We start from the raw sequence: 15,465 nt of genomic DNA, 5'->3' as shown, positions 1-15,465 counted from the left end.
ACACTGACTGGTGTCTCTCAGTCCCCTCTCTCTCAGGGAGATATCTGTACACTGACTGGTGTCTCTCAGTCCCCTCTCTCTCTCTCAGGGAGATATCTGTACACTGACTGGTGTCTTTCAGTCCCCACTCTCTCTCAGGGAGATATCTGTACACTCACTGGTGTCTCTCAGTCCCCTCTCCCTCTCTCAGGGAGATATCTGTACACTAACTGGTGTCTCTCATTCCCCTCTCTCCCTCTCTCAGGGAGATATCTGTACACTGATTGATGTCTCCCAAACCCCTCTCTCTCAGGGAGATATCTGTACACTGACTGGTGTCTCTCAGTCCTCTCTCTCTCAGGGAGATATCTGTACACTGACTGGTGTCTCTATGTCCCCTCTCTCTCAGGGAGATATCTGTACACTGACTGGTGTATCTCTGTCCCTCTCTCTCTCAGGGTGATATCTGTACACTGACTGGTGTCTCTCAGTCCCCTCTCTCTCTCAGGGAGATATCTGTACACTGACTGGTGTCTCTCAGCCCCTCTCTCTCTCAGGGAGATATCTGCACACTGACTGGTGTCTCTCAGTCCCCTCTCTCTCTCAGGAAGATATCTGTACACTGTCTGGTGTCTCTCAGTCCCCTCTCTCCCTGGGAGATATCTGTACACTGACTGGTTTCTCTCAGTCCCCTATCTCTATCACTGAGATATCTGTACACAGACTGGTTTCTCTCAGTCCCCTCTCTCTCTCAGGGAGATATCTGTACACTGACTGATGTCTCTCAGTCCCCTCTCTCTCTCTCAGGGAGATATCTGTACACTGACTCGTGTCTCTCAGTCCCCATCACTCTCATGGAGATATCTGTACACTGACTGATTCTCTCAGTCCCTCTCTCTCTCAGGGAGATATCTGTACACTGACTGGTGTCTCTCAGTCCCCCTCTCTCTCTCTCAGGGAGATATCTGTACACTGACTGATGCCTCTCAGTCCCCTCTGTCTCTCTCAGGGAGATATCTGTGCACTGACTGATGTCTCTGAGTCCTCTCTCTCTCTCTCAGGGAGATATCTGTACACTGACTGGTGTCTCTCAGTCCCCTCTCTCTCTTTCAGGGAGATATTTGTACACTGACTGGTGTCTCTCAGTCCCCTCTCTATCTCAGGGAGATATCTGTACACTGACTGGTGTCTCTCAATCCCCTCTCTCTCTCTCTCAGGGTGATATCTGTACACTGACTGGTGTCTCTCAGTCCCCTCTCTCTGTCTCAGGGAGATATCTGTACACTGACAGGTGTCTCTCAGTCCTCTCTCTCAGGGAGATATCTGTACACTGACAGTTGTCTCTCAGTCCTCTCTCTCAGGGAGATATCTGTACACTGACTGGTGTCTCTCAGTCCCCTCTCTCTCCCAGGGAGATATCTGTACACTGACTGGTGTCTCTCAGTCCCCTCTCTCTCTCTCTCAGGGAGATATGTGTACACTGACTGGTGTCTCTCAGTCCCCTCTCTCTCTCTCTCAGGGAGATAACTGTACACTGACTGGTGTCTCTCAGTCCCCTCTCTCTCTCATGGAGATATCTGTACATTGACTGGTGTCTCTCAGTCCCCTCTTTCTCTCTCAGGGAGATATCTGTAGACTGACTGGTGTCTCTCAGTCCCCTCTCTCTCTCAGGGAGATATCTGTACACTGACTGGTGTCTCTCAGCCCCCTCTCTCTCTCTCACTGAGATATCTGTACACTGACTGGTGTCTGTCAGTCCCGTCTCTCTCTCTCAGGAAGATATCTGTACACTGACTGGTGTCTCTCAGTCCCCTCTCTCTCAGGGAGATATCTGTACACTGACTGGTGTCTCTCAGTCCCCTCTCTCTCTCTCAGGGAGATATCTGTACACTGACTGGTGTCTCTCAGTTCCCTCTCTCTCTCAGGGAGATATGTGTACACTGACTGGTGTCTCTCAGCTCCCTCTCTTCTCTCAGGGTGATATCTGTACACTGACTGGTGCCTCTCAGTCCCCTCTCTGAGGGAGATATCTGTTCACTGACTGGTGTCTCTCAGTCCCCTCTCTCTCAGGGAGATATCTGTACACTGACTGGTGTCTCTCAGTCCCTCTCTCTCTCAGGGAGATATGTGTACACTGACTGGTGTCTCTCAGTCCCCTCTCTCTCTCAGGGAGATATCTGTACATTGACTGGTGTCTGTCAGTCCCCTCTCTCTCTCAGGGAGATATCTGTACACTGACTGGTGTCTCTCAGTCCCCTCTCTCTCTCTCTCAGGGAGATATCTGTCCACTGACTGGAGTCTCTCAGTCCCCTCTCCCTCTCTCAGGGAGATATCTGTACACTAACTGGTGTCTCTCAGTCCCCTCTCTCCCTCTCTCAGGGAGATATCTGTACACTGACTGATGTCTCCCAGTCCCCTCTCTCTCTCAGGGAGTTATCTGTACACTGACTGGTGTCTCTCAGTCCTCTCTCTCTCAGGGAGATATGTGCACACTGACTGGTGTCTCTCAGTCCTCTCTCTCTCAGGGAGATATCTGTACACTGACTGGTGTCTCTATGTCCCCTCTCTCTCAGGGAGATATCTGTACACTGACTGGTGTCTCTCAGTCCCCTCTCTCTCTCAGGGAGATATCTGTACACTGACTTTTGTCTCTCAGTCCCCTCTCTCTTTCAGGGAGATATCTATGCACTGACTGGTGTCTCTCTGTCCCTCTCTCTCTCAGGGTGATATCTGTACACTGACTGGTGTCTCTCAGTCCCCTCTCTCTCTCAGGGAGATATCTGTACACTGACTGGTGTCTCTCAGTCCCCTCTCTCTCTCAGGGAGATATCTGTACACTGACTGGTATCTCTTAGTCCCCTTTCTCTCTCAAGGAGATATCTGTATACTGTCTGGTGTCTCTCAGTCCCCTCTCTCCCAGGGAGATATCTGTACACTGACTGGTGTCTCTCAGTCCCCTATCTCTATCACTGAGATATCTGTACACTGACTGGTTTCTCTCAGTCCCCTCTCTCTCTCAGGGAGATATCTGTACACTGACTGGTGTCTCTCAGTCCCCTCTCTCTCTCAGGGAGATATCTGTACACTGACTGGTGTCTCTCAGTCCCTCTCTCTCTCAGGGAGATATCTGTACACTGACTGGTGTCTCTCAGTCCCCCTCTCTCTCTCTCAGGGAGATATCTGTACACTGACTGATGCCTCTCAGTCCACTCTGTCTCTCTCAGGGAGATATCTGTACACTGACTGGTGACTCTCAGTCCCCTCTCTCTCTCTCTCTCAGGGAGATATCTGTACACTGACTGGTGTCTCTCAGTCCCCTCTCTCTCTCAGGGAGATATCTGAACATTGACTGTTGTCTCTCAGTCCTCTCTCTCTCTCTCTCAGGGAGATATCTGTACACTGACTGGTGTTCTCAGTCCTCTCTCTCTCAGGGAGATATCTGTACACTGACTGGTGTCTCTCAGTCCACTCTCTCTCTCTCTCTCTCAGGGAGATATCTGTACACTGACTGGTGTCTCTCAGTCTCCTCTCTCTCTCAGGGAGATATCTGTACTCTGACTGGTGTCTCTCAGTCACCTCTCTCTCAGGGAGATATCTGTACACTGACTGGTGTCTCTCAGTCCCTTTCTCTCAGGGAGATATCTGTACACTGACTGGTGTCTCTCAGTCTCTCTCTCTCAGGGAGATATCAGTATACTGACTGGTGTCTCTCAGTCCCTCTCTCTCTCTCAGGGTGATATCTGTACACTGACTGGTGTTTCTCAGTCCCTCTCTCTCAGGGAGATATCTGTACACTGACTGGTGTCTCTCAGTCCCTTCTCTCTCTCAGGGAGATATCTGTACACTGACTGGTGTCTCTCAGTCCCCTCTCTCTCAGGGAGATATCTAAACACTGACTGGTGTCTCTCTGTCCCCTCTCTCTGTCTCAGGCTGATATCTGTACACTGACAGGTGTCTCTCAGTCCTCTCTCTCAGGGAGATATCTGTACACTGACAGTTGTCTCTCAGTCCTCTCTCTCAGGGAGATATCTGTACACTGACTGGTGTCTCTCAGTCCCCTCTCTGTCCCAGGGAGATATCTGTACACTAACTGGTGTCTCTCAGTCGCCTCTCTTTCTCTCTCAGGGAGATATCTGTACACTGACTGGTGTCTCTCAGTCCCTCTCTCAGGGAGATATCTGTACACTGACTGGTGTCTCTCAGTCCCCTCTCTTTCTTTCTCAGGGAGATATCTGTACACTGACTGGTGTCTCTCAGTCCCTCTCTCAGGGAGATATCTGTACACTGACTGGTGTTTCTCAGTCCCCTCTCTCTCTCAGGGAGATATCTGTACACTGACTGGTGTCTCTCAGTCCCCTCTCTCTCTCTCACTGAGATATATACACTGACTGGTGTCTCTCAGTTCTCTCTCTCTCTCTCAGGGAGATATCTGTACACTGACTGGTGTCTCTCAGTCCCCTCTCTCTCTCTCAGGGAGATATCTGTACACTGACTGGTGTCTCTCAGTCCCCTCTCTCTCTCTCACTGAGATATCTGTACACTGACTGGTGTCTCTCAGTCCCCTCTTTCTCTCTCAGGGAGATATCTGTACACTGACTGGTGTCTCTCAGTTCCCTCTTTCTCAGGGAGATATCAGTACACTGACTGGTGTCTCTCTGTCCCCTGTCTCTGTCTCAGGGAGATATCTGTACACTGACTGGTGTCTCTCAGTCTCCCCTCTCTCCCTCATGGAAATATCTGTAAACTGAATGGTGTCTCACTGTCCCTCTCTCTCTCAGGGAGATATCTGTACACTGACTGGTGTCTCTCAGTCCCCTCTCTCTCAGGGAGATATCTGTACACTGACTGGTGTCTCTCAGTCCCCTCTCTCTCTCTCAGGGAGATATCTGTACACTGACTGGTGTCTCTCAGTCCCCACTCTCTCTCAGGGAGATATCAGTACACTCACTGGTGTCTCTCAGTCCCCTCTCCCTCTCTCAGGGAGATATCTGTACACTAACTGGTGTCTCTCATTCCCCTCTCTCCCTCTCTCAGGGAGATATCTGTACACTGATTGATGTCTCCCAAACCCCTCTCTCTCAGGGAGATATCTGTACACTGACTGGTGTCTCTCAGTCCTCTATCTCTCAGGGAGATATGTGCACACTGACTGGTGTCTCTCAGTCCTCTCTCTCTCAGGGAGATATCTGTACACTGACTGGTGTCTCTATGTCCCCTCTCTCTCAGGGAGATATCTGTACACTGACTGGTGTCTCTCAGTCCCCTCTCTCTCTCAGGGAGATATCTGTACACTGACTGGTGTCTCTCAGTCCCCTCTCTCTTTCAGGGAGATATCTATGCACTGACTGGTGTCTCTCTGTCCCTCTCTCTCTCAGGGTGATATCTGTACACTGACTGGTGTCTCTCAGTCCCCTCTCTCTCTCAGGGAGATATCTGTACACTGACTGGTGTCTCTCAGCCCCTCTCTCTCTCAGGGAGATATCTGCACACTGACTGGTTTCTCTCAGTCCCCTCTCTCTCTCAGGGAGATATCTGTACACTGTCTGGTGTCTCTCAGTCCCCTCTCTCCCTGGGAGATATCTGTACACTGACTGGTGTCTCTCAGTCCCCTATCTCTATCACTGAGATATCTGTACACAGACTGGTTTCTCTCAGTCCCCTCTCTCTCTCAGGGAGATATCTGTACACTGACTGATGTCTCTCAGTCCCCTCTCTCTCTCTCAGGGAGATATCTGTACACTGACTCATGTCTCTCAGTCCCCATCACTCTCATGGAGATATCTGTACACTGACTGATTCTCTCAGTCCCTCTCTGTCTCAGGGAGATATCTGTACACTGACTGGTGTTCTCAGTCCTCTCTCTCTCAGGGAGATATCTGTACACTGACTGGTGTCTCTCAGTCCCCTCTCTCTCTCTCTCTCTCAGGGAGATATCTGTACACTGACTGGTGTCTCTCAGTCTCCTCTCTCTCTCAGGGAGATATCTGTACTCTGACTGGTGTCTCTCAGTCACCTCTCTCTCAGGGAGATATCTGTACACTGACTGGTGTCTCTCAGTCCCTTTCTCTCAGGGAGATATCTGTACACTGACTGGTGTCTCTCAGTCTCTCTCTCTCAGGGAGATATCAGTACACTGACTGGTGTCTCTCAGTCCCTCTCTCTCTCTCAGGGTGATATCTGTACACTGACTGGTGTTTCTCAGTCCCTCTCTCTCAGGGAGATATCTGTACACTGACTGGTGTCTCTCAGTCCCTTCTCTCTCTCAGGGAGATATCTGTACACTGACTGGTGTCTCTCAGTCCCCTCTCTCTCAGGGAGATATCTATACACTGACTGGTGTCTCTCTGTCCCCTCTCTCTGTCTCAGGGAGATATCTGTACACTGACAGGTGTCTCTCAGTCCTCTCTCTCAGGGAGATATCTGTACACTGACAGTTGTCTCTCAGTCCTCTCTCTCAGGGAGATATCTGTACACTGACTGGTGTCTCTCAGTCCCCTCTCTGTCCCAGGGAGATATCTGTACACTAACTGGTGTCTCTCAGTCGCCTCTCTTTCTCTCTCAGGGAGATATCTGTACACTGACTGGTGTCTCTCAGTCCCTCTCTCAGGGAGATATCTGTACACTGACTGGTGTCTCTCAGTCCCCTCTCTTTCTCTCTCAGGGAGATATCTGTACACTGACTGGTGTCTCTCAGTCCCTCTCTCAGGGAGATATCTGTACACTGACTGGTGTCTCTCAGTCCCCTCTCTCTCTCTGGGAGATATCTGTACACTGACTGGTGTCTCTCAGTCCCCTCTCTCTCTCTCACTGAGATATATACACTGACTGGTGTCTCTCAGTTCTCTCTCTCTCTCTCAGGGAGATATCTGTACACTGACTGGTGTCTCTCAGTCCCCTCTCTCTCTCACAGGGAGATATCTGTACACTGACTGGTGTCTCTCAGTCCCCTCTCTCTCTCTCACTGAGATATCTGTACACTGACTGGTGTCTCTCAGTCCCCTCTTTCTCTCTCAGGGAGATATCTGTACACTGACTGGTGTCTCTCAGTCCCCTCTCTCTCAGGGAGATATCAGTACACTGACTGGTGTCTCTCTGTCCCCTGTCTCTGTCTCAGGGAGATATCTGTACACTGACTGGTGTCTCTCAGTCTCCCCTCTCTCCCTCATGGAAATATCTGTAAACTGAATGGTGTCTCTCTGTCCCTCTCTCTCTCTGGGAGATATCTGTACACTGACTGGTGTCTCTCAGTCCCCTCTCTCTCAGGGAGATATCTGTACACTGACTGGTGTCTCTCAGTCCCCTCTCTCTCTCTCAGGGAGATATCTGTACACTGACTGGTGTCTCTCAGTCCCCACTCTCTCTCAGGGAGATATCAGTACACTCACTGGTGTCTCTCAGTCCCCTCTCCCTCTCTCAGGGAGATATCTGTACACTAACTGGTGTCTCTCATTCCCCTCTCTCCCTCTCTCAGGGAGATATCTGTACACTGATTGATGTCTCCCAAACCCCTCTCTCTCAGGGAGATATCTGTACACTGACTGGTGTCTCTCAGTCCTCTATCTCTCAGGGAGATATGTGCACACTGACTGCTGTCTCTCAGTCCTCTCTCTCTCAGGGAGATATCTGTACACTGACTGGTGTCTCTATGTCCCCTCTCTCTCAGGGAGATATCTGTACACTGACTGGTGTCTCTCAGTCCCCTCTCTCTCTCAGGGAGATATCTGTACACTGACTGATGTCTCTCAGTCCCCTCTCTCTTTCAGGGAGATATCTATGCACTGACTGGTGTCTCTCTGTCCCTCTCTCTCTCAGGGTGATATCTGTACACTGACTGGTGTCTCTCAGTCCCCTCTCTCACTCAGGGAGATATCTGTACACTGACTGGTGTCTCTCAGCCCCTCTCTCTCTCAGGGAGATATCTGCACACTGACTGGTGTCTCTCAGTCCCCTCTCTCTCTCAGGGAGATATCTGTACACTGTCTGGTGTCTCTCAGTCCCCTCTCTCCCTGGGAGATATCTGTACACTGACTGGTGTCTCTCAGTCCCCTATCTCTATCACTGATATATCTGTACACAGACTGGTTTCTCTCAGTCCCCTCTCTCTCTCAGGGAGATATCTGTACACTGACTGATGTCTCTCAGTCCCCTCTCTCTCTCTCAGGGAGATATCTGTACACTGACTCGTGTCTCTCAGTCCCCATCACTCTCATGGAGATATCTGTACACTGACTGATTCTCTCAGTCCCTCTCTCTCTCAGGGAGATATCTGTACACTGACTGGTGTCTCTCAGTCCCCCTCTCTCTCTCTCAGGGAGATATCTGTACACTGACTGATGCCTCTCAGTCCCCTCTGTCTCTCTCAGGGAGATATCTGTGCACTGACTGATGTCTCTGAGTCCTCTCTCTCTCTCTCAGGGAGATATCTGTACACTGACTGGTGTCTCTCAGTCCCCTCTCTCTCTTTCAGGGAGATATTTGTACACTGACTGGTGTCTCTCAGTCCCCTCTCTATCTCAGGGAGATATCTGTACACTGACTGGTGTCTCTCAGTCCCCTCTCTCTCTATCTCAGGGTGATATCTGTACACTGACTGGTGTCTCTCAGTCCCCTCTCTCTGTCTCAGGGAGATATCTGTACACTGACAGGTGTCTCTCAGTCCTCTCTCTCAGCGAGATATCTGTACACTGACAGTTGTCTCTCAGTCCTCTCTCTCAGGGAGATATCTGTACACTGACTGGTGTCTCTCAGTCCCCTCTCTCTCCCAGGGAGGTATCTGTACACTGACTGGTGTCTCTCAGTCCCCTCTCTCTCTCTCTCAGGGAGATATGTGTACACTGACTGGTGTCTCTCAGTCCCCTCTCTCTCTCTCTCAGGGAGATAACTGTACACTGACTGGTGTCTCTCAGTCCCCTCTCTCTCTCAGGGAGATATCTGTACATTGACTGGTGTCTCTCAGTCCCCTCTTTCTCTCTCAGGGAGATATCTGTAGACTGACTGGTGTCTCTCAGTCCCCTCTCTCTCTCAGGAAGATATCTGTACACTGACTGTTGTCTCTCAGTCCCCTCTCTCTCAGGGAGATATCTGTACACTGACTGGTGTCTCTCAGTCCCCTCTCTCTCTCGCAGGGAGATATCTGTACACTAACTGGTGTCTCTCAGTTCCCTCTCTCTCTCAGGGAGATATGTGTACACTGACTGGTGTCTCTCAGTCCCCTCTCTCTCTCTCAGGGAGATATCTGTACACTGACTGGTGCCTCTCAGTCCCCTCTCTGAGGGAGATATCTGTTCACTGACTGGTGTCTCTCAGTCCCCTCTCTCTCAGGGAGATATCTGTACACTAACTGGTGTGTCTCAGTCCCTCTCTCTCTCAGGGAGATATGTGTACACTGACTGGTGTCTCTCAGTCCCCTCTCTCTCTCAGGGAGATATCTGTACACTGACTGGTGTCTGTCAGTCCCCTCTCTCTCAGAGAGATATCTGTACATTGACTGGTGTCTCTCAGTGCCCTCTTTCACTCTCAGGGTGATATCTGTAGACTGACTGGTGTCTCTCAGTCCCCTCTCCCTCTCTCAGGGAGATATCTGTACACTAACTGGTGTCTCTCAGTCCCCTCTCTCCCTCTCTCAGGGAGATATCTGTACACTGACTGATGTCTCCCAGTCCCCTCTCTCTCAGGGAGATATCTGTACACTGACTGGTGTCTCTCAGTCCCCTCTCTCTCTCAGGGAGATATCTGTACACTGACTGGTGTCTCTCAGTCCCCTCTCTCTTTCAGGGAGATATCTATGCACTGACTGGTGTCTCTCTGTCCCTCTCTCTCTCAGGGTGATATCTGTACACTGACTGGTGTCTCTCAGTCCCCTCTCTCTCTCAGGGAGATATCTGTACACTGACTGGTGTCTCTCAGTCCCCTCTCTCTCTCAGGGAGATATCTGCACACTGACTGGTATCTCTTAGTCCCCTTTCTCTCTCAGGGAGATATCTGTATACTGTCTGGTGTCTCTCAGTCCCCTCTCTCCCAGGGAGATATCTGTACACTGACTGGTGTCTCTCAGTCCCCTATCTCTATCACTGAGATATCTGTACACTGACTGGTTTCTCTCAGCCCCCTCTCTCTCTCAGGGAGATATCTGTACACTGACTGGTGTCTCTCAGTCCCCTCTCTCTCTTAGGGAGATATCTGTACACTGACTGGTGTCTCTCAGTCCCTCTCTCTCTCAGGGAGATATCTGTACACTGACTGGTGTCTATCAGTCCCCCTCTCTCTCTCTCAGGGAGATATCTGTACACTGACTGATGCCTCTCAGTCCCCTCTGTCTCTCTCAGGGAGATATCTGTGCACTGACGGATGTCTCTTAGTCCTCTCTCTCTCTCTCAGGGAGATATCTGTACACTGACTGGTGTCTCTCAGTCCCCTCTCTCTCTCTCAGGGAGATATTTGTACACTGACTGGTGTCTCTCAGTCCCCTCTCTCTCTCTCAGGGAGATATCTTTACTCTGACTGGTGTCTCTCAGTCCCTCTCTCTCTCTCAGTGAGATATCTGTTCACTGACTGGTGTCTCTCAGTCCCCTCTCTCTCTCAGGGAGATATCTGTACACTGACTGGTGTCTCTCAGTCCCCTCTCTCTCTCAGGGAGATATCTGCACACTAACTGGTATCTCTCAGTCCCCTTTCTCTCTCAGGGAGATATCTGTACACTGTCTGGTGTCTGCCGGTCCCCTCTCTCCCAGGGAGATATCTGTACACTGACTGGTGTCTCTCAGTCCCCTATCTCTATCACTGAGATATCTGTACACTGACTGGTTTCTCTCAGTCCCCTCTCTCTCTCAGGGAGATATCTGTACACTGACTGGTGTCTCTCAGTCCCCTCTCTCTCTCTCAGGGAGATATCTGTACACTGACTCGTGTCTCTCAGTCCCCATCTCTCTCATGGAGATATCTGTACACTGACTGGTGTCTCTCAGTCCCTCTCTCTCCCAGGGAGATATCTGTACACTGACTGGTGTCTCTCAGTCGCCTCTCTCTCTCTCTCAGGGAGATCTGTGTACACTGACTGGTGTCTCTCAGTCCCCTCTCTCTCTCTCTCAGGGAGATAACTGTACACTGACTGGTGTCTCTCAGTCCCCTCTCTCTCTCAGGGAGATATCTGTACATTGACTGGTGTCTCTCAGTGCCCTCTTTCTCTCTCCGGGAGATATCTGTAGACTGATTGGTGTCTCTCAGTCCCCTCTCTCTCTCAGGGAGATATCTGTACACTGACTGGTGTCTCTCAGCCCCCTCTCTCTCTCTCACTGAGATATCTGTACACTGACTGGTGTCTGTCAGTCCCCTCTCTCTCTCTCAGGGAGATATCTGTACACTGACTGGTGTCTCTCAGTCCCCTCTCTCTCTCAGGGAGATATCTGTACACTGACTGGTGTCTCTCAGTCCCCTCTCTCTTTCAGGGAGATATCTATGCACTGACTGGTGTCTCTCTGTCCCTCTCTCTCTCAGGGTGATATCAGTACACTGACTGGTGTCTCTCAGTCCCCTCTCTCTCTCAGGGAGATATCTGTACACTGACTGGTGTCTCTCAGCCCCTCTCTCTCTCAGGGAGATATCTGCACACTGACTGGTGTCTCTCAGTCCCCTCTCTCTCTCAGGGAGATATCTGTACACTGTCTGGTGTCTCTCAGTCCCCTCTCTCCCTGGGAGATATCTGTACACTGACTGGTGTCTCTCAGTCCCCTATCTCTATCACTGAGATATCTGTACACAGACTGGTTTCTCTCAGTCCCCTCTCTCTCTCAGGGAGATATCTGTACACTGACTGATGTCTCTCAGTCCCCTCTCTCTCTCTCAGGGAGATATCTGTACACTGACTCGTGTCTCTCAGTCCCCATCACTCTCATGGAGATATCTGTACACTGACTGATTCTCTCAGTCCCTCTCTCTCTCAGGGAGATATCTGTACACTGACTGGTGTCTCTCAGTCCCCCTCTCTCTCTCTCAGGGAGATATCTGTACACTGACTGATGCCTCTCAGTCCCCTCTGTCTCTCTCAGGGAGATATCTGTGCACTGACTGATGTCTCTGAGTCCTCTCTCTCTCTCTCAGGGAGATATCTGTACACTGACTGTTGTCTCTCAGTCCCCTCTCTCTCTTTCAGGGAGATATTTGTACACTGACTGGTGTCTCTCAGTCCCCTCTCTATCTCAGGGAGATATCTGTACACTGACTGGTGTCTCTCAGTCCCCTCTCTCTCTCTCTCAGGGTGATATCTGTACACTGACTGGTGTCTCTCAGTCCCCTCTCTCTGTCTCAGGGAGATATCTGTACACTGACAGGTGTCTCTCAGTCCTCTCTCTCAGCGAGATATCTGTACACTGACAGTTGTCTCTCAGTCCTCTCTCTCAGGGAGATATCTGTACACTGACTGGTGTCTCACAGTCCCCTCTCTCTCCCAGGGAGATATCTGTACACTGACTGGTGTCTCTCAGTCCCCTCTCTCTCTCTCTCAGGGAGATATCTGTACACTGACTGGTGTCTCTCAGTCCCCTCTCTCTCTCTCTCAGGGAGATAACTGTACACTGACTGGTGTCTCTCAGTCCCCTCTCTCTCTCAGGGAGATATCTGTACATTGACTGGTGTCTCTCAGTCCCTTCTTTCTCTCTCAGGGAGATATCTGTAGACTGACTGGTGTCTCTCAGTCCCCTCTCTCTCTCAGGGAGATATCTGTACACTGACTGGTGTCTCTCAGCCCCGTCTCTCTCTCTCACTGAGATATCTGTACACTGACTGGTGTCTGTCAGTCCCGTCTCTATCTCTCAGGAAGATATCTGTACACTGACTGGTGTCTCTCAGTCCCCTCTCTCTCAGGGAGATATCTGTACACTGACTGGTGTCTCTCAGTCCCCTCTCTCTCTCTCAGGGAGATATCTGTACACTGACTGGTGTCTCTCAGTTCCCTCTCTCTCTCAGGGAGATATGTGTACACTGACTGGTGTCTCTCAGTCCCCTCTCTCTCTCTCAGGGAGATATCTGTACACTGACTGGTGCCTCTCAGTCCCCTCTCTGAGGGAGATATCTGTTCACTGACTGGTGTCTCTCAGTCCCCTCTCTCTCAGGGAGATATCTGTACACTGACTGGTGTCTCTCAGTCCCTCTCTCTCTCAGGGAGATATGTGTACACTGACTGGTGTCTCTCAGTCCCCTCTCTCTCTCAGGGAGATATCTGTACACTGACTGGTGTCTGTCAGTCCCCTCTCTCTCTCAGGGAGATATCTGTACACTGACTGGTGTCTCTCAGTCCCCTCTCTCTCTCTCTCAGGGAGATATCTGTCCACTGACTGGTGTCTCTCAGTCCCCTCTCCCTCTCTCAGGGAGATATCTGTACACTAACTGGTGTCTCTCAGTCCCCTCTCTCCCTCTCTCAGGGAGATATCTGTACACTGACTGATGTCTCCCAGTCCCCTCTCTCTCAGGGAGTTATCTGTACACTGACTGGTGTCTCTCAGTCCTCTCTCTCTCAGGGAGATATGTGCACACTGACTGGTGTCTCTCAGTCCTCTCTTTCTCAGGGAGATATCTGTACACTGACTGGTGTCTCTATGTCCCCTCTCTCTCAGGGAGATATCTGTACACTGACTGGTGTCTCTCAGTCCCCTCTCTCTCTCAAGGAGATATCTGTACACTGACTGGTGTCTCTCAGTCCCCTCTCTCTTTCAGGGAGATATCTATGCACTGACTGGTGTCTCTCTGTCCCTCTCTCTCTCAGGGTGATATCTGTACACTGACTGGTGCCTCTCAGTCCCCTCTCTCTCTCAGGGAGATATCTGTACACTGACTGGTGTCTCTCAGTCCCCTCACTCTCTCAGGGAGATATCTGCACACTGACTGGTATCTCTTAGTCCCCTTTCTCTCTCAGGGAGATATCTGTATACTGTCTGGTGTCTCTCAGTCCCCTCTCTCCCAGGGAGATATCTGTACACTGACTGGTGTCTCTCAGTCCCCTATCTCTATCACTGAGATATCTGTACACTGACTGGTTTCTCTCAGTCCCCTCTCTCTCTCAGGGAGATATCTGTACACTGACTGGTGTCTCTCAGTCCCCTCTCTCTCTCAGGGAGATATCTGTACACTGACTGGTGTCTCTCAGTCCCTCTCTCTCTCAGGGAGATATCTGTACACTGACTGGTGTCTCTCAGACCCCTCTCTCTCTCTCAGGGAGATATCTGTACACTGACTGATGCCTCTCAGTCCCCTCTGTCTCTCTCAGGGAGATAACTGTGCACTGACTGATGTCTCTTAGTCCTCTCTCTCTCTCTCAGGGAGATATTTGTACACTGACTGGTGTCTCTCAGTCCCCTCTCTCTCTCTCAGGGAGATATCTTTACACTGACTGGTGTCTCTCAGTCCCTCTCTCTCTCTCAGTGAGATATCTGTTCACTGACTGGTGTCTCTCAGTCCCCTCTCTCTCTCAGGGAGATATCTGTACTCTGACTGGTGTCTCTCAGTCCCCTCTCTCTCTCTCTCAGGGTGATATCTGTACACTGACTGGTGTCTCTCAGTCCCCTCTCTCTGTCTCAGGGAGATATCTGTACACTAACAGGAGTCTCTCAGTCCTATCTCTCAGGGAGATATCTGTACACTGACAGTTGTCTCTCAGTCCTCTCTCTCAGGGAGATATCTGTACACTGACTGGTGTCTCTCAGTCCCCTCTCACTCCCAGCGAGATATCTGTACACTGACTGGTGTCTCTCAGTCCCCTCTCTCTCTCTCTCAGGGATATCTGTGTACACTGACTGGTGTCTCTCAGTCCCCTCTCTCTCTCTCTCAGGGAGATAACTGTACACTGACTGGTGTCTCTCAGTCCCCTCTCTCTCTCAGGGAGATATCTGTACATTGACTGGTGTCTCTCAGTGCCCTCTTTCTCTCTCAGGGAGATATCTGTAGACTGATTGGTGTCTCTCAGTCCCCTCTCTCTCTCAGGGAGATATCTGTACACTGACTGGTGTCTCTCAGTCCCCTCTCTCTCTCTCAGGGAGATATCTGTACACTGACTGGTATCTCTCAGTCCCCTCTCTCTCTCAGGGAGATATCTGTTCACTGACTGGTGTCTCTCAGTCCCCTCTCTCTCAGGGAGATATCTGTACACTGACTGGTGTCTCTCAGTCCCTCTCTCTCTCAGGGAGATATCTGTACACTGACTGGTGTCTCTCAGTCCCCTCTCTCTCAGGGAGATATCTGTACACTGACTGGTGTCTCTCAGTCCCCTCTCCCTCTCAGGGAGATATCTGTACACTGACTGCTGTCTCTCAGTCCCCTCTCTCTCTCTCTCAGGGAGATATCTGTCCACTGACTGGTGTCTCTCAGTCCCTCTCTCTCTCTCAGGGAGATAACTGTACACTGACTGGTGTCTCTCAGTCCCTCTCTCTCTCTCAGAGAGATATCTATGCACTGACTGGTGTCTCTCAGTCCCTCTCTCTCTCAGGGAGATATCTGTAC

The 15,465-nt window shown here is 50.7% G+C and overlaps 1 long non-coding RNA gene across 1 annotated transcript; it reads left to right on the top strand.

Moving 5' to 3' along the window:
* The first annotated feature begins 4,194 nt into the window (after nucleotides 1–4,194).
* Nucleotides 4,195–12,473, top strand: LOC144675799 (uncharacterized). Its single transcript, XR_013575164.1, has 3 exons — nucleotides 4,195–4,235; nucleotides 8,480–8,582; nucleotides 12,409–12,473. It is a non-coding gene; the product is annotated as an uncharacterized LOC144675799 (long non-coding RNA).
* The last annotated feature ends 2,992 nt before the right edge of the window (nucleotides 12,474–15,465 follow it).

This window comes from Cetorhinus maximus, unplaced genomic scaffold (genome assembly GCF_964194155.1).
Source record: "Cetorhinus maximus unplaced genomic scaffold, sCetMax3.hap1.1 HAP1_SCAFFOLD_1163, whole genome shotgun sequence".
In the NCBI taxonomy this organism is placed as follows: Eukaryota; Metazoa; Chordata; class Chondrichthyes; order Lamniformes; family Cetorhinidae; genus Cetorhinus; species Cetorhinus maximus.
Note: the sequence above shows the minus strand (reverse complement) of the source record. Positions and strands in the feature narration are given on the sequence as shown.